General features: G+C 39.9%; 1 protein-coding gene and 1 long non-coding RNA gene across 2 annotated transcripts in view; one reads left to right on the plus strand and one right to left on the minus strand.

Annotated features, from left to right (window-relative positions):
- LOC147747493 (uncharacterized) overlaps positions 1 to 19,699 on the plus strand; it is a 106,687-nt gene extending 86,988 nt beyond the window's left edge. Inside the window, exon 4 of the long non-coding RNA XR_015308298.1 lies at positions 19,076 to 19,699. This is a non-coding gene — a long non-coding RNA (uncharacterized LOC147747493). The remainder of the gene's footprint in view (positions 1 to 19,075) is intronic.
- Positions 1 to 21,831, minus strand: part of LRRC8D (leucine rich repeat containing 8 VRAC subunit D) — a 439,662-nt gene that overhangs the window by 135,177 nt on the left and 282,654 nt on the right. The window lies entirely within an intron of this gene.

Consider the following 21,831-nt stretch of genomic DNA (forward strand, 5'->3'; position numbering starts at 1 on the left):
ACTAAGACGAATGAGAAGGGTGGTCGAGGCAGGTTGGGCTGCGTGGAAGTTAGAGAAGGAGGTAGCTGTAAGAGGGGAGGGCGGAGGAGGAAGAAAGGCAGATGAGTGAGAGACACGCGAGGAGCAGATCAATCGGCAAGCATTATACCTCTTAATGCGCTGTTCTCCAGACTGGAGCTGTGATGTGGGCCTTCTGTACTGTAAACGTAAACGCTGATATGCCACGGGTCTTGTTTATAGCGAAGTCTGAGCCTGCCTTGTCCCATCTGCTCCCGAACTATCTATGCTAAATAAATTGTTGCTAATGCTAACTACATATCTTGGCATTTAAGAGTGAAAGAGGCCCACAGGATGCCTTCAGCAACATTGCCTGACAGTTTGGAAGCAGCTAAAAAATGACGACTAACAGACACAATCGAGAATGTATTTTTTTGCTTTCCAGCTCTGGTTTTTATATCGGGAGAAGCAGGGTGTTGCCAAGTTTCAGTTTCCTTTACCAAAGGCACAACATTAAAACAATCCCCTGTCTGCACTCCTAAAAAGAATATAAGTTGTTCCACTCTTGAGAGCTTTGAATTTCTGATCCAGTTTTAACTCTTTCAATCCCCTCTTTGGACAAGCCATTTTCGATCTGTTCTAAATGAAACATTTTTATGGATGTTGCATGAAACATAATGCAACATTTCTCTGCAAATACTCTGTAATAGACTCACATATCAGCCACATTCAAAATAAATTAAAGGAAAATGATATATAAATCAATCAGTTTAAAAATTATTAAAGGTCATCCTGGCAAGGCTCTCTGCAGAACAACGTTGGCTACAACTCTAGCTGTATCGGGGTACCTGAATGGGTGGAGCTCTGAGCCAAAGCCCAATTTGTCCATGCCTGGCTTAAAACGTCTGTTCCCAGTGCATGTGGCAATCAACACCAACACTGCAGCAGTTTCTTTGGGTAGCACAGTTCCGGATCATGGACAGATCTGGAGTATTCCAAATAAAAGCCTTAATGAATAACACTAGTTAAAAATTATTTGAACCTGAACCAGGGTGGGACATTTTAAAACTGTAATAAAAAAAGTATGTGGTGAAGGGGAAATAATTGAGGTTGTTCACAATAAAATGAGTCTCTTTTTTAAAATCTAGTGACTGCCCATCTAAGCTAGACTTCAATAATTCACATTTGGTATGGAAGATATGTTGAGGTTTAACTTTTGCAGTGCGTGAACAATTATAACCAAAGCAGGTCATAGGCTTGTATCTTGCAGTATTTCGTTACACTTTCCAGGAATGCTTCCAAGCAAAACAAGCTTTTGCTTAAGGTAGCACAACCTGCAGCTGTCTGTACCTTCAAAAGAGGTAGAGTGCCCCCTTTTGTTCAAACCACCTTATGGGCTTGGAAGAAATTAGGCTTAAAGTCAATGAAACTGGGCGTGGGAGGGGTCTCTCGAAAAAATGTGCTAGTTTCCTAGCGTTCAGTAGCTCACGACAATTTTCACTGCTCAGAAGTAGCTCTCACTACAGAAAAGGTTGGAGACCCCTGTTCTAAATAAATAAATAAATAAATAAATGAGGGCTGTCATGAACTGGCTGAGAATAAATAATGTACAATCCAGACAAGATGACAATTTTACTTTTCGGACCCATCACGTGGATGGTATGGATGCTGGCCAAGGGACTGTGCAGTCTCCCAGTCTCTCCCAGAACTGGTGAGAAATCTTGGGATGGTGTTTGATGGCTATATTTCATTTTATTGCCCAAATCTCCTCTGTAGTGAAAGTGTGCTTCTAGATAATGAAGGCACTGAAAAGGTTCTTGTCCTTTCTCCCTTGGAAGGCTCAGAATATAGCTGTCCAACCTTCAATACTATCTAGATTGGATTACTCAAACGTTTTATACCTGGGTTTATCACATTCTCTAACCAAGTGCTTACAAGTATTGCAGAGCACAGCAGCTTATCTTCTATTTAAACGCCCTGGGCATACTTCAACGCCCTCATATCTAAAACAGTTCCAATGGCTCCTAGTCAGTAAGAGAATCGTCTTCAAAGCCCAGGTGTTAGCCCACCCTGCCCTTCATCAAAAAGGGAACAAACCATAAGAGACTTCCTGGTTCGTACGGGTATATCACTTTAACCCTTTTATTATTTATTTATTTTTTGTCTTTTTTAGTATCGATGTATAAAAGGGACACCTTATCGTTTTGTACACCTTATATACAATTATTTACAATTTCGCGATTATTTACAACACAAACACATACACATAACTAGTTGTATTATACAAAGTGAATTGCTCTGATATATATACACTCAAATATTCATACTACGAAGAAAAAATCATCCGTAATTCCATAAAGACCAGAGTCAAAAGTATAAACTTGATGACAATCATAAATCAATGAACTACAGTTAAATGTAGGCAGTTCAAAAAAGGAAAATATAGACTTCAAATTAATTCATTCAGTCCATTCGACCAATAAATGGCTAATCTTTTTACGCCAACGCGTTTCGAATCCGGTATGTCAACTCTACGGATTCTCATCAGGGCTCTGTCTTAATACGGGATATCTGCAAGTGTATAAAATAAAACTTGTTTTAGCTACATTTCTGACAGTTGTTTAGCTTCCAACTACATTTAACTCGTATTCCTCTTATTACCTGTTGAACCAGCCGCCGCCGGTCAAGGGTAGAGTATTAGTTCTGACTGAGTTTCTTTTCTTTTCGGGATCTAAAAACAAATACAGGTATCATGACCTGTTCTTGCTCACTTTCTAAGAACAGAATGGGGCACATGTGTTATCAACATACCTTACTGGATCATTCTCGTGATCCTACGTTTCCACCAAATGGGAGTTAATTTTCAGTCTTGTATTACAGCCTGAAAATAATGAGAATAACGTTTTACGCGCTTTTTATGCACAGACGGAGAGAGTATGGCACTCGTTGCTCTACTCGGCATACCTGCTCTGAGGGATTCCTCGCTTGGGCTGTTCGTGTTCTAATCGGTTGCAGCGGTAAACGCTTTCTAACCATGCAGGCACCGCTTTCCTCAGTCCTTTTTACTCACGCTCGCTTTCCCTGGAGGAAATAACAGCGTTTTATTAGGTTTCTGGGGCTACTGCATTATTGGTAGCAAATCAAACCCATGTTAGCTCTAGACTTACTTGAACAAGCTGTCTCTCGGCATCTAGCTCTCATTCACTTAGTTTGGCAGCCATTTTGTAACATGGTTTTGGACCTACTTAAAGCTACTTGCTTGGCGGCCATCTTAGAGTGGGGTCGCTAGAGAAGGCTATCATTTAGATGTGAAAAAAGGTGAATTTAAACCACATATGAAAACATATGCGCAATTACCATCGACCCTTTCTTTTGGAGGCACTGTACTAGATATAGCTCACACTCTAGATATTTCAGATAGCGAGTTGAGCCCGCTGAGTGCGCTATTAAACTTAAGTATAAGGTAGGCCTCTTTTTTTAGTAGAAGTTTATCATGGTCAATGGATCTAGACTGTTGCAGAACATATAGAATTGACCACTTCAAGTCATTCTCAGTGTGTTTATTTTCAATGAAATGCTGGTTCAACAGGTAATAAGAGGAATACGAGTTAAATGTAGTTGGAAGCTAAACAACTGTCAGAAATGTAGCTAAAACATGTTTTATTTTATACACTTGCAGATATCCCATATTAAGACAGAGCCCTGATGAGAATCCGTAGAGTTGACATACCGGATTCGAAACGCGTTGGCGTAAAAAGATTAGCCATTTATTGGTCGAATGGACTGAATGAATTAATTTGAAGTCTATTTTTCCTTTTTTGAACTGCCTACATTTAACTGTAGTTCATTGATTTATGATTGTCATCAAGTTTATACTTTTGACTCTGGTCTTTATGGAATTATGGATGATTTTTTCTTCGTAGTATGAATATTTGAGTGTATATATATCAGAGCAATTCACTTTGTATAATACAACTAGTTATGTGTATGTGTTTGTGTTGTAAATAATCGCGAATTGTAAATAATTGTATATAAGGTGTACTAAACGATAAGGTGTCCCTTTCATACATCGATACTAAAAAAGACAAAAAATAAATAAATAATAAAAGGGTTAGAGTGATATACCCGTACGAACCAGGAAGTCTCTTATGGTTTGTTCCCTCAAAAATAGAGGATTTAAGTAAGTGTGTGGCTGGCAATCTGTGTACTTAGTTATATTAATGGTCCAGCTAGCCCCACGTCCCAGGACCTGACTCCCCCATTCTTCAAACCTTCATCAAAAAGGGCCACACTCTCTCAACATAAGTATTCAGCAATACTGTCCTCTCAGGGCCCTGTGTTCGGGAGATGCACAGCTGATATAGGTCCCTTGTTTTAAAGATTGAGATGAGGAGGATCTTCCATCTTGGCCAATGTTGCAGTGATCTGGAACCACCTCCTTGTCCAACTTAGAAATATGACTGAAGAGATTGCCTTTTGCAAATTGCTATGAACCCATCTATTTAGCCTATAACATTTGTGTCACTAACCGGTTTCTTGCCTTAGCGCTTGGACACTCTCCAAGTATCTCGGTTCTCTAAAAGTCAAGTCATTCATTTATTCATTCAAGATTCTACTACTACTTTTTAGAGGAGCCTATACTCTATTAGTTTTTCAGCCTCATCTTTGTTTTTCAGACAGTGCATTTTTGTATCCCACATACATTTAGGAGCGAGTGGGAATTTCATTTGGACTTTAGTGCTTAGGCTCTGCAGTCTGACCATTTATTTATCAAAGGCCTATTGTTTTTTCCCACGTGCAAGACACATGTCAAAAATTAAGGAGCAAGAAGAATCCTTTATTACAAACATCTTGCTTTTTAACACCTTCAACCAAATTGAATCTTTGAGAAATTATGAAAGTTAACCAAGATGCTTCCTTGTATTTTTGTCTATTTTCTATATGGGCTTGGTTTATAAGGGATTGTCAAGTTATATCATGTTGATTACACTTATAGAGCACATCTTCACCAAAGGTTTCTTAGTACTGAGTAGAGAGACAGAATATCAGCAGAACAGAAGACGGCTGCTCAACACAGGTAGACTGTTTAAAAAGTAACATCTTGAGATTTCTATGAAATAACTTAAATTCAGATTCATGGAGGAGATGGTCAGAAAGAGTGTTTCATACTAATGGTGCTTATATCGCTAAACTGCAGCCACCTGATCTACTCTTCTGAACTTTAGGGCTAGTGAAAAGGTTGGAATGTGTGCATCTTAGGTTTCATAATGGAATGTACTTCCACCTTCTTGGCCTGAAAGTAAGATGTAGAGCCCCTCATGCTCTTAAGTATGAGGCAACAAATTCTAAAGGGGATGCATTGTTTTACTGAAAGCCAGGGAAGCTGCTGTAGCACTGGAGTAGGATGGGTGCATATTGGAAGTTGATACATTAAACAAGCCACTTCAGTTTGGAGAATTATTTCAAATGATAAATGGGATAGGCATACTCCAATTTGGAACGGACAATTGCCTTCACTTTTTGTGCCTTTGGTGGAAGTAGCAGTGTTATTTTCCTAAGCATTTTCAACATAAACATGCATATTGATACCACAGATTTTACCTGTGGTTTCATGCTTAGATTATTGTCCATGAAAATGCCCAACTTTTTGGCCGACGCTTTTGGCTCAGGAACCAGTCCATTTCTCTGGGGTAACCTAGTTGGTTCCAGAATTTTGTCTTATTATTTAATATGACAATCTCAGTTTTGTCTGTGTTTAATTTTAGGAGATTGAAGTTCATCCAAATCCCAATGAAGCAGCATGTGTTTTGTGATGCAAGATGGGAGGCCGATGCTTTATCCAAGTGAAGCCATAATTGGGAATCATCAGCATAATTAGAGAGTCTGCAACCACTAGATGCAAGTTCTTGGATCAATGGTTTAGCATATACATTGAATAGGTAGAGGATAGTGAGGGGCCTTGAGGGACGCCAAAATCTCTTCAAATTGCTTTTGCAGAAAAATTTGCGAGATGCACTGCAGGAGTACGGTCTGACAAGAAGGATTTAATCCAATTCAATTAGGATAGTTGAAGGTTAGCCTCCTCCACAAGCTTGACCAAAATCTTATTGTAGACAGTATCAAACGCAGCAGACAAATCCAGTAGCATCAAGGCTGATACTAATCCCTGGTTGTCATCCCATCTCAAGTCAACTACAGATAAGAATATAGATTCAGCAGTGCACATAGTGAGGAATCCTTCTTGAAGCAGATGAAGGGTAAATATTTACAGATGAATCAGGCTAAAGATTTCTAAACACACAAGATGATGGACGGAATGTTGCACAATTGCAAAATATTCAACCCCAGTCACAGATCTGGAAAAAAAGCTTCGAAACCTAGTATTGTTACTAGGATTACGGCGCCTGCTAGGTAGAATTACACAAGTTATTTAAAAGATGTATAACATTTGTATAGGACAGTGCTGTAAGGTGTAGAGAACCACAAAACTCCACAAATGTTGAGCCTCAACTCAATACACAATATACTTCACTGCCCAGCAAACGTCAAATTTTCAAAATCAGGTTTCCCTTATTTATGATGGAGAACAATGCATTATATCTTCATCATGCAAAATAAATTCTGAACAATTCTATCCAGTTCTTTCTTTCAGTTTTATTTCGGAGTTCTTGTCTTTTAGTTGTCAAACGCCACAGCCACCTGAGATTTTCTCAAGGCTGTATAACTGTAAACATACAAAATGCCTATGTATTCAATATGACCTGACCTCACAGAGGTAATGAAATAACAAGTAAAAGTAATGAAACGCAAATATTCAACACAAGGTGGATAGATCCCATTTTCCATCCTTGTGTATAGACTACCACCCGAATATGATGGAGAGATTGATAAAATTCCAATCGCCTTAATATATTGCAAGTGCAACCTTAAAACCATGAATGTACTCAAATGTGAAAAGTCATTATTTAAATGGATCAATAGAATCAGCCCGGTGGCCGTTCACGGCAAATAAGTGTAAGTGATAGTGAGTAACCGTCAGAAATAATATCTGATGACCAAAATCCAAATACCTAAATGCTTCAAATCTGTAACTTCTGTCAATTGAAACGGAAGAAAGACAAACATGTATATAATATATATTATAAATCAACAGAAGAGAGGTTTACATGTGTCTCAGGAGCCACAGAGACGGAGTCAAGTAAAGAATATACCAACCAGCCCAATTTGGGAGGATAGGAAAGCCCTCACACACCGACCTAGTCAGTGTCATGCTTCATCATAGGGCCCCACCTCGGAGGCCGAGTACCTCCTTGGTGTGCTACGACGCCAGAAGACTGCGGAGCAGGTTTGTGTGATTAGGCGTGTAGTGAAAGATAAATTAAAAGTGTCTAATGGGTATCTCAAAAAAACTTTATTGATAGATCCCTATAGCACAATTAAAAATAGGACTTATTTGATTGAATTTAAAGCCAAGAGTAATGGATTGGTTTAATTCAAAATTGGATAGTCAGTCAACATGTTTCAGCCTTTAATTGGTTTGAATTTACCTCGGCATTCGTCAGGACTAGTGTAACCCCGGTGGTATGGATTCTCTAATCATCCACCCTACCTGAGGACGTGAAAGTGAAAAAGGAAAAGGTGAAAAAGTGCAAAAAAGGAGGGTGGACAATTGTCACATCCCTAAAATCCTGAATTAGGATATATCTGCACCTGCGGGAAAGAAAAGACAGACACACACAGACATACAAAATGGATATGTTGTCAATAAAGAGTATGAATTTAATGATCTGTCTTAAGGTGCTCCGTAAAGTGGCGATGCAGTGTATGTTAATTAACACTCAAGTTAACACCATCCATATAACCCCGAGGAGGATTATACCACTAACAGTAGGAAGTGAGGTGCCAAACAGTGCTATATAGCAGTACTAAAACTGTGTAAAAATACACATATGGAATGGGGAGGTTAAAAATGGCTAGGTGATGGTTAACACTATGAGAAATCAATGGACCAAAGGTCGGGTGACCTACTCATGTGTGTAAAGCCATATCAGAAGTTATTCTCACTTTAAAATTTGGCGCTAAATGCACCATGGGTCTCGGGAGGGGGGTAGAAACGTCCCTGGCACATCCTGTAAACAGAAAATGAATCAGACAGAGGAGCCATCAGTTAGCTAGTTACTTAGCTCAGATTTTGTAGTAGCGTCTTCCATTAGTGAATGTAGCGCGTTCCATGGGCAGATGAAGCAGACTTACGCCCTCAGCGTTTGCTACCCTCGTCAGCACCTAGCTTCAGCTCTCGACCGGACCCCGACGATCCAGGTCCCGGTCCATCGATGTTATTTAAAGGGAGGTTGTGCTATCGAGCCCGCTTCCTGGTGGGCATGGCCTGATTGGGAGCGAGGCTTGGAGCGCATAAGATGCGTCCTGCGCATGCGCTAGCTTCGCGGAATGGAGGATTGGATCCAACTTCCAAGCCGCGTTTCTTCCTTAGTAACGCATGCGCGAGATGCGTCTCACGCACTCCAAGCCTCTATCTCAACCAGGCTATGCTCACCAGGAAGCGGGCTCGATAATTCTATCAGCCGCTTTCCAACAGATATCCATGGCAACATTCACTTGCCATTTCGGATTGGACCTGTGATCCAAGCCTCCATTCCGCGAAGCTAGCGCATGCGCAGGACGCATCTTATGCGCTCCAAGCCTCGCTCCCAATCAGGCCATGCCCACCAGGAAGCGGGCTCGATAGCACAACCTCCCTTTAAATAACATCGATGGACCGGGACCTGGATCGTCGGGGTCCGGTCGAGAGCTGAAGCTAGGTGCTGACGAGGGTAGCAAACGCTGAGGGCGTAAGTCTGCTTCATCTGCCCATGGAACGCGCTACATTCACTAATGGAAGACGCTACTACAAAATCTGAGCTAAGTAACTAGCTAACTGATGGCTCCTCTGTCTGATTCATTTTCTGTTTACAGGATGTGCCAGGGACGTTTCTACCCCCCTCCCGAGACCCATGGTGCATTTAGCGCCAAATTTTAAAGTGAGAATAACTTCTGATATGGCTTTACACACATGAGTAGGTCACCCGACCTTTGGTCCATTGATTTCTCATAGTGTTAACCATCACCTAGCCATTTTTAACCTCCCCATTCCATATGTGTATTTTTACACAGTTTTAGTACTGCTATATAGCACTGTTTGGCACCTCACTTCCTACTGTTAGTGGTATAATCCTCCTCGGGGTTATATGGATGGTGTTAACTTGAGTGTTAATTAACATACACTGCATCGCCACTTTACGGAGCACCTTAAGACAGATCATTAAATTCATACTCTTTATTGACAACATATCCATTTTGTATGTCTGTGTGTGTCTGTCTTTTCTTTCCCGCAGGTGCAGATATATCCTAATTCAGGATTTTAGGGATGTGACAATTGTCCACCCTCCTTTTTTGCACTTTTTCACCTTTTCCTTTTTCACTTTCACGTCCTCAGGTAGGGTGGATGATTAGAGAATCCATACCACCGGGGTTACACTAGTCCTGACGAATGCCGAGGTAAATTCAAACCAATTAAAGGCTGAAACATGTTGACTGACTATCCAATTTTGAATTAAACCAATCCATTACTCTTGGCTTTAAATTCAATCACATAAGTCCTATTTTTAATTGTGCTATAGGGATCTATCAATAAAGTTTTTTTGAGATACCCATTAGACACTTTTAATTTATCTTTCACTACACGCCTAATCACACAAACCTGCTCCGCAGTCTTCTGGCGTCGTAGCACACCAAGGAGGTACTCGGCCTCCGAGGTGGGGCCCTATGATGAAGCATGACACTGACTAGGTCGGTGTGTGAGGGCTTTCCTATCCTCCCAAATTGGGCTGGTTGGTATATTCTTTACTTGACTCCGTCTCTGTGGCTCCTGAGACACATGTAAACCTCTCTTCTGTTGATTTATAGCCTGAAACCGGGGAATAAGAGAGAGTTTCTCAATCTCCCTATCTCTCCATTTGTTTCTATGTATAATATATATTAGTCACTGCACTCATAGTCACTATGTATGATCTATTTCAAAGGACACACACCACCCTATATTCCGGATACTAACACCTACTTGTAATGTGGTGATAATTCCAACCCACATTGGGGTTCCACTTCTTGTCAACAAATATCTCTCCAATACGCACTATCCTTTCTTCTAAAGATTCTGGTTTCTGTAAAGTCCATAAGAGATATATTAGCTTATATCTCTATCTCATACGTGGCCTACCAATCTATATAAAGCAGACCATGAAATGTATCTACTCTCTTCCACAATTTTCCACACTATATATTTATAATATTCACGCAGATAACGCTGACTTCTAATATTTAGGACTATTTAATTTACAAGTTGTTTTTGGAATGGAGTCTCTCTTACAAGACAGCTTAGAGCCGTTTCGGCCAGTGTGAGCTCAGATAATGCTTGACACACTGTATTCCACTTTTGGTGACCTATGCTTCTTGAACCCTGCCTACTACATTCAATGACAAACCCTAAATCTTAACTTGTATCTATTAGGATTTTTAAAGCGGTTAAATGCTTTTTTATCTCGCATTCTTCTACAACTGGTCTTTCTATTGTTATTCCCCTGGGATATGGAGTGAAAACGTACTGTTTGGTAAATTTGCCAGGCAATATGAGTCCTTTCCCATGAATGCTGCTGTTGCTAGACCAAGGGCAGCTATCCGAGAGACATTCAAAAGCAAACACTCTCACCTTCACCTGGATGCCGGGTTTCCACACTGCCTTCTACTGACCGGTCTCAAGCATCCTTTGCTGTGGTTACATTTACACTGCCTGACTAATGCTACTACTGCAACTGATCCTCAGGTAAGAGATTCTTAAGGCAACCTTCCAATCATCAGCGAGCTCCTGCTGCACAGGGCTAACCTCCTGAATCCGCCTCATCCTCACCATCCTTCAGATAAACATTCAAGTACTTGAGAATTAAAAAAATAGTAGTATGCAGAAGAGTTTCGTTGTTGGAGAAATAGGGAAGAGCGTAACGGTGTCCACCGATCAAATATGCTTCAGGGTTGGAGATAAGTGATTGCACTCTCCACAGCACTTCGTCCTGTTGCCATTTTCCTCCAAATCATGCCCCTCTGGTCCTCCAAATCTGATTGTTGCAAAAGAATAAAGATGAAACATGCACGGATGCACAAGCAAAGCTGCAATTTTAAAGTCCTGCGCCAGCATTCCACAGAAACATTTTCCCACGGAGGAGTTTAATGGAGTGGTTATCCGCCTTATTAAAAATACAAAAGAGCAAGCTGGCTCAATGGTCCAGGGGAGCAATGCTCTACTCTGAGAATGTGGTTGACATGTTTCACTCAGTGCGTTAAAGAATTATACTGTGCATTTCATCAGGACCTATAAAAAACTATCTACACATGGTGGTTAGATGGAGGAGTTCCTATCTACCACTATTCTTAAGTGCGAGCTCGTGGTCCCGCATCTCACGTTACTTTTGTGTTCAGTAATCTGTGACTTTATTTGCCTCATCATCCCTACATATATTTTTTCTCACAGGGACATGTAATAAGGTATATACATCTTGGTGTATTGCAGTTCGTGTGTCTCTTAAGTTGCTATGTAAAAGTATCAGTGAGCTTAATCTCTTTGAAAATAGCTGTTTGGTCACAAACCGAACACGTCCCGCAGGGATAGTGACTGGTAACTGGTGGTAACTCTAACAGATTCCTCTGAACACCTAGTTCCTTAGTTTTGGGCCTGGTATGTAAAAGGATATTCTTCAGGTTTGGTGTGCGTTTAAAGGCAAACCTCGGTTGCGGGAGGCTCAGATCGCCTGTGTTAACTATTCCCCAGTGTTTTTTGATCGTTTTCTTGATTAGTGAGGAACTGTGAGTAATGAGGTAACACAGGTAAGCGTCTCGGTTTGTTCTTTGGTCGCGATCTGAAGCAGCGCCTCTTGTGGGTTATTCATGGCTCTTTTGTAAGAATTCCTAACCTCTTGACCTGGGTAGCCCCTCTCTCTCTCAAATTATGTTGTAAAAGTAGAGTCTCTGATTTGTAGTCAGACAGGGGACCACAATTTCTCCTAATGCGGAGAAACTGACCAAATGAAAGGTTGTTCCTGAGTGCCCTAGGGTGATGACTATAGGAGGAGGCTCCATAGTGTCAGGGTGTCTCTGTATGAGTTGTTAGGATTAATAATGACATCTTCCTCAAAGGACGCCATGTACAGGCAGGCCACACTAGGGGCGAAGGTACTCCCCATGGAAGTATCTTGGGTCTGATGGAACATTAGTGTCTCGTACTCAAAAATGTTTTCAGTTAAGGTCAGGGTGGCACAGCCCATGATGAATAAGATTGGGGTAGGTGACAACCAATCTTCCTTAAGTAGACTAGGCTTCATTGCCTCCAATGTGGCTCATTGTGGAATATTAGTATACAACGCCTCCTTGACCAAGGTGACCAGTAGATCCACCCCAACTCAACCCTTGATATTGTCAATAAGGTGGAGGACATCAGTGGTGCCCTGCACAAATTAGGGCATCTTTCTAACCAAGAGCTGGAGAAAGTGATCGCAGAATTTAGAGAGGGTTCAAGCATGGACCCTATGCCCGACACTATTGGTCTCCCTGGGACTGGTGTAGTGTTCTTATGGATTTTTGGGAGGGTGTAGAAATATGGTGTTTTAGGGTCTTTGTTTATAAGAAAGTCAGCTTTCTTCTTAGTTATCCACCCGTTCTTCTCAGCCTCAAAAACCAAGGTAGTTATCTCTCCTGAGAGTCTAGGTGAGGGATCCACAGTTAAAGGGGTGTAGTGATTTGTGTTGCCAAGTTGGCATCTACAGTCTCTGTCATAGTCCGTAGTTGATTGGATTACAATGGCCCCACCATTATCAGTCTGTTTGATAGTAATGTTAGGATCATTAGATAGTGTCTTGGCTGCCTCTTTTTCAACATTATATAGATTGTGGAAAAGCGGAGCTCTAGGGATGTTGGTCAACTCTATAAGTACGGCACCCTCAAAGGCTAAAATCTCAGGGGGATCAAACTGTTGTTGAGGGTGAACCTAGACGGATTACGTAATCCAGTATCATCTTGTTCAGGTGGGGCCTTGTCATGAAAGAAGGCCTTGAGTCGCACTGGAGTTGATAGTCCCTCCAATGGTGACCGCACCCGGAACAGAGACTAGAAACCCAGCGATTACGCCGCTTTAATACTCCCCGCACTACGGGGACTATCAACTCCAGAAGTCTACTCACCTCCCACGCTGTACACACGTGGACACAGACGCACCCCTGATATATTGCCGTTAATTACACAACGATTCTACCTTATCAAGATTCTCCGCATCCCTGCGGGTGTTTTTCCTTCTGGAACTATCTATTTGCATCCAGACAGCCATTTTTTACCCGGTCCTGAGCGGAGCCGGGTCGGAATTATCACCGGCACCGCGACCTGTGGCTCTCCATCCATTTCCCACAGCCCTGAGGAGTCGCGGAAATTGTGTTTTCTAGCGACAAAACACGTGTCGGCTGGCATACTTGAATAATAAAAGAGGAACCGAAATACTGATGTTCCGTATCTTCACTCGTGGATTGTGAACTTTATATCCATTGTGACATCTTCTTTTGTTTGAACTCATATTTAAGTGTGCAGCAGGTCTTGCTCTCAATGATTAGAAATGGAATTGTCGGCTGGCAATCACTTTCAGTTGATGACATCCTGAGAAAAGCAAAATACTGCAGTGATGAGATAGATGCGAAACAGAAGAAGCTCAAAGAAAAGGCAATGTGGGCACAAGTGAAGGTAGCTGAACAGCAAATAGCAACCTTAGAAAATAAAAATGTCCAGCAGAATCGAGGTAAATTTAAGGGTAATTTTGTGAACAAACCCAAATTTTATGTAAACATTGAAGAGCTTAAACAAAAGTTCCCATGTTTTAATTGCGGGGAGATTGGACACTGGAAGCGAGAGTGTAAGAATCCGCCCAGAAATTGTAAAAATTCATCATTAAATCCACAGATGCAGAGTGAGATAAATCAGCAACAACAGCTACAGCGACAGTTAAATAAGATAAGTCAGCAGCAACAGCTACAGCGACAGTTAGTGAATCAGCAGAGCCAATTGAATCAGCAGAGCCAAATTCCACAGCCACCTCTTCCAAATTGTATGAATGCACAGAGATTCAGTCCTGAGACGGGATTTTGCGGAGCTGAACAGGTAAACAGATCACAAAGAGTGAATGTGTCGAATGTCTCTCAACAATTCTGGCTAAAAGAAAATGAGAGCAGTGACTCAGAAGATTACTCATGACGGTGCCTGAGAGAGGAGGAAGAGTGTGTACTTGGAGCCACTCTTGAGGTAGCTCAGTCAGGTCCATTTGTAAATGGTAAAGTGAATGATGTAGATGTCACTTTTCTTGTGGAGACTGGTGCTACCCGTTCTACTGTTGGATCAGTGGAAATTGAAAATCTTCCTCTCTCGGGTGAGACAATCCAGGTTGTAGGTGTAGCTAATCAACAAATTAAAACAGATTTGACAGAACCGGTTAATATAGAAATTGGAAATTACAAAGACAAACACAGATTTGTTGTCTGTAACAGCAGTCCCGTTAACCTATTAGGTCGGGATTTGTTGTGTAAAATGAACTGTAAAATATATTGCTCACCGGATGGTATTGAGCTTCAGACCTTGGAAGAAGATGGTCTGTATAGATTAACAATGTTAATGATTGAATAAGAAAACAAAATATTTCCTGATTTTGACAAAAATTATTTACCTGAAGAATTGAAAGAGGCAGTTAATCCGAAAATTTGGGATTTAACTGGTGATGAAATGGGTTTAATGAAACATGTAGACCCAGTACAAATTACTGTAAAGCAAGGGATAGATTTTCCAAACATTCCCCAGTACAAGATGAAAGCTGATACTATTAAGGGTGTCATTCCTGTGATTGAAAAATTCATTTAGCAAGGTGTTTTAAAAGAAATTGAGAGCAGCCCATGTAATTCACCGATTATGGGAATCAAAAAGCCAAACGGAACTTACAGAATAGTTCAGGACCTGAGAAAGGTTAACCAAATAGTTGTGCCTTGCTGTCCAGTTGTACCAAATCCAGCGGTAATTCTATATCAGATTCCGCATGATGCAGAATGGTATATGGTCATTGACCTTTGTAATGCCTTCTTTACAGTTCCACTGCATCCAGAAAGCCAACAAATTTTTGCGTTCAGATACCAGGATCGCATTTTAGCATGGTGTCATATCCCTCAAGGGTATACTGAGAGTCCATCTATCTTTAATCAGTTATTAAAGAAATCCCTGGAAGATTCAGAGTTGCCTGGAAAGTCAACATTGGTCCAGTATATTGATGACCTCCTTGTGGCTGCAAAAACTCGAGAAACTTGTGTAACAGACACCATTACACTTTTGAATTGATTAGCAGATGAGGGACAAAGTGTCACCTGCGAAACTACAGTTTTGCAAACAAGAGGTAAAATACCTTGGCCACAGAATTAGAAAAGGAATTAGACCAGTGACAATTGAAAGAATACAAATGATTCAAGCAATACAACCTCCAACAACACAAAGACAGATCAGAATGTTTCAGGGAATGGTTGGTTATTGTCGCCAATGGATTTGTGGATTTTCAGTAATTGCGAAACCACTGCAAAGGCTGACAAAAGCAGACATGAAAGACCCGATTGTTTTGACAAAAACAGAATTAGAGGCTTTTGAAAAACTAAAGAGAAGTCTGTGTGAAGCTCCAGCTTTGGGAATGCCAGACTATGATAAAGAATTTGAGCTGTATTGAAGAGGATAGTGACGACACAACAACTGATTAAGACTCTGAAGGAGAACCTTAAAATCCAGATTCTGAAGATCAAGAAAGTCGACATCTGGAAGATTCTGATGCGGATCAGGTATCAAATGAAAAAGATCTAGAGATTGTGATTCTAGATTCAGAAAATGATGAAAATGTTCTAGAAAAAGGAACTGGAAAAGAAACTGTGTCAGAAGAGATTCAAGATCAGGAGAGTATTGAAAAGCAGATTGAAAGCTCTGAAAGCAGGAACGAAAATTCTGAAACTGGGAAGTTAGAAGTAATTCCAGAAGAGGAGGACAAATTACCAAGTACCATCTACAGAGATGTTGTTCCTAACGGAGTGAAGCTGCCAAGTAAAGAAGTTCCAAGATATAGAATTGAAATCTCTGAAACTGACTCGGACGAGAGTGATGAAGAGTCTGAGATAAGAAAATTCAGAAAAAGGGCTTGGAAAGCTGAATATAACGAAACTGAGTCTAAGAAGAAACTCTTGAGAAAAGGTGATATTTGGCCAAAATAAAATTTAAAGTTCAAGTTGGTGAACAAATCAAAGGAACAGATTAATGTGATATCAAGTCAGAAAGGTGAATTAGACAAAAAATAACAATCAGGAAAGAAAATTGAAGTAATTAGCAGAAAGGGCAAAAGACCTTTGAAGCCAAATCAAAAGTACACGTCTCCAGAGTGGACCTATATCATAATCCCACCAGTAGTGGAGATTAGCAGTAGTAGTCAGGAAGATCTGAAAGAAAACAGTGACAATGATTAGAAATTATTTTCTTTAAGTTAAGGTTTAGTTTTGGCATAAGGCTGAAGAAATTGTGTTAGGTGACACAAGGTCGAAGAAATTGTGTTATCTGGAAAAACACTTTTATGTAAGACGCAAGGTCGAAGAAAAGCTGTTAGAGGGTTACTAAAAAAAAATTAAAAAGGGGAGGTATTTATTTACTACTACTACTACTACTACTATTTTAAAATTTTTGTTTGAGTAAAGTAAAAAAAATTTTTTAAAAAAAAGAATGCCTAATACTGACAATTCAAGGTGTGCTATCCTTAGGAGATGTTGTAAAATGTCTTCTATTTGTGTGATTCTAATAATTTTAGTTTGGTTAATTTTGGACGTTATTTTTCCCCTTAGTATAGACGAGGAGGATTATAAGGTAAACATGACGAGCAAAGCTGAATCTTAACAAGCTGTTCATGATGTTGCAGGCAAAACTAACAGGGTTATTGAGCACAAGCCAGAGATCCACCAAAATAGATCTGTTGGTGATTTTTCAACTAATTCTTTTTCAAGACTCTTGTCAGAGTATGTAAGGCTCATGGATGTCAAGGACTGTTATGTTTGTGTTAAGCTTCCTACTTCAGTTTCAGAAGGGGTCAAATATAACATGCTTCCCCTTACTTATGGAATAACATGTAGTGTTATAGCTAGCTTGTTCTATCAAACAGGTCGTCTGGAGTACTATTACTCGGACTTTGATGAAATTTTCGCTAACCTGAAAGTTGTACATAGCCTAAACAAAGTTAGACCTGCTAAACAGATGAGGGAATTCTTTTTGGTAACTAATGAACTTACCTACGAGTATGCTTACAAAACAATTTAACCTGCAAAATGAGAGATGAAGAAAGGTCTTTTCTCAAGTTGGTTGAGGAGAGAAGGGCGATTTACAAAAGAAATGAGATGCTGAAACAGACTAAATCTAAGTTTTGGCAGCGTGAGGACGAGAAGCTAAATGGTGAATATAGATATGCTGCTATTCACATAGATGATCCTGTTAGTGGAAAATTCTGCATTAGAGGAGACAACACGCTTTACGACAATTATTTTGTCAGTGCTAGCCAATGCGAGGACACTTATCGTATTGTAGGGGGTTAGGGATTTAAAGATGGTAAGGACCCAATTTTCCCTGTAATTTATTTTGTTTGTGGGAACAAAGTATATTTTAATCTCACAGACCATTGGTATGGGACGTGCTACCTTGGTCTAGTTTTTCCCAAAAATTTTCATGTGGACAGAAATGGAGAAGGTTCATTTGAAATTGGCAAACACCTGAACAGGTACAAGAGAGAAAGCTTCACTGAAATTATGGGAGATATATTTGGAGCAATAATTCCTATGGTGGGAATAACCCTGAATGCAATTAAAATTAGAAAGGTTTCCACAATTGTTGACAGATTGCCCACTGATACTGCAAGTGGTTTTCAATTGGTTAATACTGAACTTATTGCCACCAGAAGCATGGTTATGCAGAACCGTCTTGCTTTAGACATTCTCCTAGCAAAAGAGGGAGGAGTCTGTGGGATTTTGCATGTTCAGCATTGCTGCACTTATATTCGAGAGAAAAGCCAGAACATATAGTTGCTTAAAGAATATCACTGAATTTCATTCAGAAATAGAACCCATGGAAAGTGATAATTTTTCAGAACGTTTGGGCAAAAGATTTGAGGCAATTAGGAACTGGTTTAGACAAATTGGCAGTTCAATCATTGGCAAAGTACTTTATCCTGTAATAATCATTGTTATAGTAACACTTTTCTTCAAAATCAGTTGCATGATTCATAAAAGAAAACAGCATGTGAGGGAAAAGAAGAGAATCTATAAACTTAGAAAGGCCCAGGAGAAGGAGATAGAAATGGAAGAATTTCGTAGAGCTCAATATGAGAGCTCCAGACAAACTGATGAAACAGGAGTTTAGATTTACTAACACAGAGAGTGATCATAATATGACATTTCTAAAAGTTAAAATTTTGTTAAAATTTAGGGTTTTGTTTGGTGATTTAGAAATCACCAGATGAGGGAGTTGATGAAGCAAACTTTTAAAAGTTATTGAGTTTTTGTTCGCAGACTTAAACTCCCATAATCAATAAGATTTAACGAGTGTTGCATGTTTTTGTATTAATTCAACCTAGAATAATGTGCACCTTCATAAACACGCGGGATTAATAATATGTGCTCTTGTTGCATTTGTCAGTACGTTTGAATAATATATTAACTTTGTCTTTTCGTTTTGTCTACATTAACTGCGGCTGATTTAAATATTAGCATGTGCTTATTTTTAAATGTGCTCTTGTTTATGTTGTGTCTTCTATGTGACAGGGTTTTGTTCATTTCTTGTGCTTATAGCTAGGTAATATAGACTAATGGGTTAACATTAGTAAAGGGGATGGGTAACAGAATAATTATCATTACTTGAATTAATTGGTGTCTTGTGTTTCCTTGCATACTAGAGTCTCGGTAAAGAGGACTGTGGCCTATTCTAAAATGGATGTCTGAAGTCCTGTCGAGATGGGCCATGCACAGCAAAGAATGAAAGAAAAGCGTTTTGTTCATAATCTTCGAAAAACAAATACGTGGAAACAGAACTGTGCAGGATGTGCCTAGCATTGTATAACTTTCATTGCCAAGGACAGGACATAGCGGCGGAAAAGCTCGAGCTGAGGAAGCAACAAACTGTTATTCAATCAAATGTTGCAAGCTCTTCGGAAGAGCTAGTGTCACACGTAGACAAAGGACAATGCCGCTTTTAAAAGAATATGATTTTGATCGAGAAGCCGATAAATTCATGGACTGACATTTGGCGACCAATCATTTTGCGAGTTGGTCTGTTATTTGTATTCTTTTAGCTAGTCTTACATAGAGAAAAGGTATAAAACTTGATCCCTTTGGAGGAGCTTGGTTGGCTCGTTCCTGTTCTTGTAAGATACTGTCGGACTTCTGACTCACGTAAGATAACTTTGAACTTTACATTTTCCCCTTAGGTTTCATTTAGAGAAGACAGGGAATAAGGGTTTAGGGAATGAGACACAATTTGCTTAAACATTTCTCGTGCTGATTTGATTTAAACTGATAGTCTAATGTGCCTTACTAAATAAAAGATGCTTATATATATATGCAAATAAAAGAAATAATATTCTGAAAATGCTCTTATTTTGAAAATTAAAGTTAATAAAACAGATTTTGAAATGACAAGCTGGACTTAGTTATTTCGTGTCAAGTTACCATTAGTTAATCCATTGCCTAGGTTTTGACTTAATTAAATGTTTATTAATTAAAATGTCAGAGTTAAACTGCAGTTGTACATAAATATAAATAGTTTGTGAATAGAATGATTAATTAGGTGACACGATTCAGTTGGTCAATTCTTGTCTCAGTCATTTATGGGCCTAGTGCTGAATTTTATAAATAATGGGGAGTATCATGGGGTAGGGTTGTGCTTATTGAGACAGAATTTCCTTTGGCCCGCTGGATCAATTCCAAAATCTACAAAGCTCAGACAGAAAAGGGAGGGGTTGGCTTTCCCTCTACTCTCAATTACTATATGGTGGCTCAACTACATGTACTGGGAAAAGAACCCAAAATGTTGGGTTCATAAGGACTGGGCAGTGGTGGGCAGGTCACCTCAACTGGCTGCCACGAAAATGAACGAGGCGGACAGGTGTATATTGCAGCCACATAATTTACAATATGCCATACGTTTGAGACGCAATTGCCACTAGTCACAAAATTAATCCTTTCCTCACCAATAACAATTATCTTAGACAATCCCTGCGTTCATGCCAAGAAGGTGGCAATTCAGCTTCACGATCTGGAGAGAATGTGAATGCCTGATAATTGCGGATACATTTAATAAGGGTCACATTAGATCTTTCGAAGATCAGGAAAAAAGTTTCTAGTATCAACAGATGAAGCATTCAGTGCTTCAGCCATTGGGCAAGGGAAGCCTCAACAAGACAATTGACAATGGGAATGAATCTTTTCACGTCATACTAATTGGGTAAGTGATGGGTATCTTTCCTCTAAAAACTCAACTACAGTGGCAGGACCGTGGAAATACAGGTCAAAATGAGAAATGTATCTCTAGTTTAAGCTATCAGTAAAAAGGTGGGAAATGTATGGGGAGACACATGAAAATGTATCCACACAATTTAGGAATAGGAATTAGCACTGAAAATTATGACCAGGCGGAACCTGACACCAAATAAGGTAAAACAACATTTTTTACCTACAGATAACTAATAAATGCTGGAGCAAATACAATGAAGTGAGCATACCTCCCCAGGTATAGAGAGTCTGCTCTAAAATAGCAACATATTGGAAGGAAGTGCGGTCACAATACTAGGTACGTTTCTTCGTCCCAAAATTGGGAAGAACCACTGGAAGTTGATTTAGCAACTCCAACTTATTGCTCATCTTACATAGGCTAGACATTGGAAATGAACAGCAAGCCCTATGTGAAATACAAGGTAGTGAATTTGGGAGACAATGGAGGTTAAAGGACTGTTGGCGCATATCAACACACTGAAAGATGCCTATGTCACAAAATGGCTATCAATTTTAGACTTTTTGTGGAAGAAAATAACATACTCTTAAACTGAGAACTTTGTGGGTGTTTGATTGAGGGGTGCAAGAACCTAACGGAATGTATCCTATGGTGAATAAATATGACAAGAAAAGGACAAATGTTTGATAAAAAGTGTTCGGGTGGGGGAATTCTTCTCTTTCTAATCTGGTTAAATTTTCCTTTCTTTTGCTTTATTTTGGTAGGTAGTCTTTTACTGTTAGGTGACAACATAAAATAGGTCATTCAAAGGAATGGCACTTTAGAACAACAAATTGTACATAAAAGTATAAGGAGGGGCTCTTTACCAAGATTCAGAAGAAAAAGGATGCTGTTACTCCAGAAGAGTCAAGAAAAAAGGGAGAGTTGAGAAGCTGGGGGTCGGGACCAGGAAGGGAGCTGATCGACTGGCTCTGGGGATCAGAGTGATCAGAAGTAATTGCCCACACACATCCAGATGTGTGTCATGCTTCATCAATGGGCTTCTTCTCATTGGGCCGGGGTTGCAATGCCTAAGGGGACTCTTTATCAGAGATCTTCTGATTTTGTAAGCCATAATGATAAGTGAAAGTGATGATGTAGTGAGGGTAGGGTGGCGTGCTAGGTGTATTAAAACAGTCTAAGGGATACAGAGAACAGTTTTAA

Source organism: Lissotriton vulgaris, chromosome 1_1 (genome assembly GCF_964263255.1).
Source record: "Lissotriton vulgaris chromosome 1_1, aLisVul1.2, whole genome shotgun sequence".
NCBI classification, from domain to species: Eukaryota; Metazoa; Chordata; class Amphibia; order Caudata; family Salamandridae; genus Lissotriton; species Lissotriton vulgaris.